Here is a 6,000-nt window from a genome sequence, read left to right as displayed (position 1 = left end):
TCCAACCTGAGGATACCAGAATTAACGCTGGCCTTCTTTCTGCTCTCTGAGCTTATCTCTGTCATTTACACACAGTATTACACACGTCTGCTGATCTTACTTCACCGGGTGTGGACATCTTATATTCAGGGGCTGTGTCTTTCTGAGGTCCCCACGCCTAATTCAGCGGCATTATTGGTGCCTTGATTAATCAGTTATGTCTCTTCTGTGACTAAAGGCTGAAAGCTGGTTTAACTGGTTTTACAGTTAACTGTAACAAGCAATATCGGGAAAAATTACACAGTAAAATATACTTAGAGACAACATATATTGCTCATGTATAAATAATATGAACAAAATCATATGTTATTTGCATATTTAAGTTATAAACCTTTAAATTTTACTTTTATACTTTGCTCATTCAGGAAAAGCTAAATGACCTGCCAATAAAGACATATTTAGCTGTTAATGCTTAATCTCTAAATTGTTCCTTTTTTTAATACCTTCAAAGCATATTTTAGTGAAATAAAAATATCTTTGCTAAGAAATATTTGAGAATATTATTCTTACAATAAGATATTTGCTTTATATGAATAATACATCTATATTCTCTAGATCTTTAAGTCATAAACAATGCAGAAAATAGAGAAGGATGGATGGGCTGCAGAAAGAGTCAAGAAAATAATTAAAACTACTCTCATCTTTAAGACGTGCCAAAGGGGAGATCCAGGAAATTACCAAGCAGTTAACATCAATATGAGGAAAGAAAAGAACAAATAATAATGGAATTGATCAGGAAGTACTTAGGCAAGAACAATTTAATGAGCAACTACCAGCATGAGTCCAGGCAGAAAGATCGTGAGATACAAAGCAAACAAAAAGTGTTAGTATAAGCAGAGTCAGCCAAGAAAAAACGGAATTTGTCTATAAAATTATACCAACAGTCAGGTGGAAAAGTGTTTTTAATTAAAATAAACCTATAAGGATAAGTATAAATTAACATTTGACTGCTATACTAGAAAAGACAGTAGTTATTTTAAAAAACTTGCTATCAGAAGATATCTTCAACCCAACCACGCCTCCACCACCAAACTCCAAGTAATGCATATGAGTGCCAATGGCATTACTTCAATATTCATACTTCATCTCCCAAAAGGCAATTCGCCCAAATCCTGCTAATAAGTGGCTTTCAAGTCAGCTAAATATGGGCTTCTTTGTGCATGACTCCAGCATGAAAACTAGTGGAGACGGAATCTTAACAAGATGAGAGCAGCTAGCAATCCAGGTGAGTGCATCAAGTTTTACTTCTTGAACATAATTTGCCTATGTGTTAGGAAATATTCGGACTGCAGGGTCAAGCTGAAAACTCTAACTGGGCCAGGAAGAGCTTTATTCATTAGGAGCTCTCTCTGATCAGTGGAGCTCAGATCTGCTATGAGGATCTCCCCCTGTCAAACACAAGCCTTTCACTGACTAGGGAGAAGCCGTCTGCTTGGACCAGGAATCACGCACCTTAGCAGCGGGGCAGAAGTGTGCCATGAGCCAGAAGGGGTTCTCAAGGCGGCGTGTGCCAGAGAGGCGCCGGCCTCCGTGGACAGTCTGCGATCGTGACCTCTGCTGTGAGCACAGAGCTGAAAACACCATTGTGTGCACAAACTGTTGGACAGGAAAGGAGGAACACTCACCAGAACTGAACCAAGTAAGAAATACAGTGGAAAACATTTGGGCTGTATTCTGAAGACAATGGGAATTTAAATTAAATTGGTGCAGCTTCCTCTCTGTATCTTTCCTCAGAAAGTTAAATTCAAACACAGTTTTGCAAATGTCATACCTTTTTCTAGAATTTTTATATCTGAAAGTCTGTTGAGCTTTTATGTGGGTCAAAATATTAATATATCCTCCTTGCCATCCTAAATACCGACCTTGCTTTTCCCAGATACTTCATTTTTAAGTATCTCCATTTTTTAGCATTTACTATATAAAACTTCCTTCTCTTAAAGTTAAATTCTAGGAAATTGATTCAACTCTTAGTATGTCAGTCCCTCTATACAGAGTATGATGGATTTATTCAATGTTTATTAACAATGATGTTCATATATAAGAAACAGTCATATATTACAACTATCCAGTTGGGAATTATATTTGTGTAGCTAATAAAATGTTTCATTCTTTCCTATTATCTAGCAACACTTAATTGGTGAATATAGCAACCCTGCTTTTTTAGAAATTAATTCTATGCAAAACTGATCCATCTTCATTTACTACCTCTTACTTCATTTCTAACATTAAGAATAGCTTTGTGCCTACCACCTTTCTCCTCTTTCCTCATAAGCATTTAAATAATTTTTAAAATTTAATTCATACTTAGAGCAAAATTAACTTTATTAAACATATTTTTTTTCTTTTAGAGTCTTCCAAGCCTCTACAAATGGTATCACATTTTCCAGTATTATTGGATAATATTCATTGAATAATATCCTTAAGTTCTGGTGAGTTACAGAAACTTGAAAATATTCATTCTCCATCTTTATAAATGGGGTGGTAAGAAAACAGAAAGCCTGTCTGTGATCTATGGAATCCATAAACATGATCTATGAAGTTTAGAACTACTTTTTTAAAGCAGTGAGATTTATAAAACTTGGAAAGTAAGAGGGCTAAAGCAGTTGTTTATTCACTCCACACATCAGTTTCTGCAGTATACTCTATGGACAACTGACATAAACCTCCTGAGACACAGACCCTCATTAAAATGCATGGTATGTAAAATTCAGTTATTTTTAATGAGGCTATTGACATTCCCCAGTCAAGAATGCTAACAATGCTATTTGGTTGTCATATTCATCTTTTTATATTCCTGTAAAACTAAATCAGGGATATCAATTTTGGTAAAGTATATTGAGTAAGATAAATCCCTGTCTTATTAAAAGGATTTCTTAGACTAGTGACTGTATTTGAATATTTGGACAAAATACATATGCAGAATTATTACTGCTAACTTTTTTTTGAGCTAATGTGTATTGAGTACTAACAACAGAGCAGGTTCTGTTCTATTTGCTTTACGTTAATTAATTAATCCTCATCTAACTGAATTAGATGCTATTAATACATTTTACTGATAAGTAAGTTAAAAGATAGGAACTTAAATAACTTGCCCAACTCCACACAGCTAGTAAATAGGATATTGGAAAACCGTTTTTTTTTGAGAGCTGTAGATGTCAGCTAGCTTAGCCTAGCTCCAGTGATGTCTCTGGAGATGATGGAGAGTGGGCTCCAGGTCTCTGAATTCCAAGTTAACATACCATCCCATAAAGTCATGCTACTTTATATATTCATAAACAGTACAGGTATAGCATACTCACAGAGTTGAAGCCATGGGGCCTTCAAGTTCAGTGTCAGCAAAGACTGTCCCCAAGAGAGGTGCCCCTCAACGTTCCTCGATCTCCAAACTGTCCCTGTGCTAAGCTCCCTGCCTTATTGTTCATTCTACTAACTTTTTTATGGTAATTTAATTGTAATGCAAAATTTGAGCAATATAGACAAACATTAAAAAAAATACAATTTTAAAGCATCCATAATTAATGCATTCTTCATTCAGAATAAACCCCTGTACCTATTTTAGTGACTATACATTGATTTTTTTCCCATGCATATGCATGTGTATGTATATATGTGTGTATATGTGTGGGTGTGTGTTTTACTTAATTTGGATGCATGCAAGCATGCAAAGTCACTTCATCCATGCCCAACTCTTTGTAAACCCATGGGCTAGAGCCCGCCAGGCTCCTCTGTCCAGGGGATTCTCCAGGCAACAATACTGGAGTCGGTTGCCATTTCCTTCCCCAGAGGTTCTTCCCAACCCAGGAATCAAACCCAGGGATCGAACCCAGGTCTCCTGCATTGTAGGCAGATTCTTTACTGCCTGAGCCGCTAGGGAAGCCCATGCAACAATCCTACAGCATTGTATATACATGTGTGTGTGTATACTGTGTGCACACATATGTGTATGTGTGTATATGTATGCGTGTTTGTATATGTGTGTGCATATACACACGTACACACATGTACATATATGTGTGTAAGTGTATGTATGTGTATGCATACACATGCATAGACACATGCATATGTGTGTATATATACATGTGCATACACACACGTGTATATGTGTGTGCATATATGTACACACATGTATATATGTGTGTACACACATGTATACGCATGTGTGTATACTCACATGCATGTATATGTGTATGCACATATGTACACATGTGTGTGCACATATGTACACACATGTGTATATGTGTATACACACATACGTACACACATGTATATGTGTGTATACACATAAGTACACATGTGTATATGTGTGTATACACATACGTACACACATGTATATGTGTGTGTGTGTGTGTATATATATTATATGTGTATGTAATATACATTATACTTCTGAGAGTACCAACTAACCTACTACCTTGTAAAAATTGAATTCTGGTGTTATCTTTTTTCTTTAATTTCTGATGCTTTTTTATAGGTGAAAAACTGCAGCATTTTGCTTTAAATTTCATTTTTATTACTTTGAAGAGTAAACACTTTTTCATGTTTATTGGGCCCGGCACTTTTTTCCATGTCCTGTTGCGTTTTTTACTCCAAACTGGGTCTTTCTTGAAAGATCTATCATCTGACATGAGCCTAGCTCTGGCCTCGGCAGCAGTGAGGCTCTGTGTTCTGCTTTTGCTCACCTAGCATTTCAACAGCCCACTGCCCTTTCTTTTTGTGTTCCTACTTCCAGCCTCATGCTGATGGTTCACTGATTCTACCTCACATGGCATAGATAGAGAAGAAAGAGGGAAAAACGCCTACTCCTTCATCCACTGTATGAGAAGATTTCATTTACGCAAAATTTCAAATTTTAAATACCAGAAACAAATTTAATCATCAGAAGGATATCAAGAGGTTTCTCTCTCTCTTTCAGAGCATCAAAAATACATCAATACAGTCCTGACGGGCATGGACAACAGCCGGTTACTCACTGAAAATGACGCCAGTTTATTAAGCATTTTACTAGGTACCAGGCACAGAATCTGAAGCTTTTATATATACACTTTCTCTTAATCCTAACCAGAGTTTCAAGAACATTATTACTCTATATAGTTTAAAAATCCACATCAGAGCGTAAATTTGTGTACGAGGTTGACAAGCAGCGAAGCTGGGTTCAGCTTAAGTGTTGGGTGTTTAACCCATGCTATTCCCCAGCTGATTCAGCACAATAATTATGATGCCATTAATTTCTTGGAATCTTCTCCTTTTCATCTGCTTGCGTCTGATGATATAACATTCCAGCGAGTCAACCCCACCCTTTTGAGAAGTTTCACCCAAAACAACTGACTCTGTAACAAACTTCCAGTTCTCAAAACTATGATCATTTCTAAATTCAAGGTGGAATTTAGTACAGGTGTGACTATGGTTAATGATTTATAGCACTAAATACATTTGAAAAACATAAAGCTCCCCTATTCTTAAAACAATAATCACAGGAACATTTCCTGGTATCACTCACAAACTCTGGAATTTGTCACCTACTTTTGGCTTTTCTACAAAAAGTCTTAGGATAAATGATTCCAAATGTCTATGATATTATGAGACAAGTTATAATCCTCCAACTTGTGCATTCTCAAGATTATTTTGACTATTCTGAGTCCCTTGTGCTTTCCCAAATTTTAGGATCACCCTGTTAATCTCTTCAAAGACAACTTGTTCAGATTTTGATATAGTTGTGTTTACTCTGTATATCACTTGGAGGTTATTGCTATTTTAACAATATTAGGTCTTCCAACCCATGAACATGGAATGTCATTTTGTTTATTTAGGTCTAATTTAATTTCTTTCAACAACATTTTCTGGTTTTAGAGTACAACTTTTGCATCCTTTTATTAAATTTATTCCTAAAAAGTTTAATATTTTTGAGCTATGGTGAATGCAGTTTTTTCTTAATTGTATTTTTTGATTGCTCATTGGTGACAT

Source organism: Odocoileus virginianus, chromosome 4 (genome assembly GCF_023699985.2).
Source record: "Odocoileus virginianus isolate 20LAN1187 ecotype Illinois chromosome 4, Ovbor_1.2, whole genome shotgun sequence".
Classification (NCBI taxonomy): Eukaryota; Metazoa; Chordata; class Mammalia; order Artiodactyla; family Cervidae; genus Odocoileus; species Odocoileus virginianus.
The sequence above is the reverse complement of the archived record's forward strand: the minus strand, read 5'-3'. Positions refer to the sequence as shown.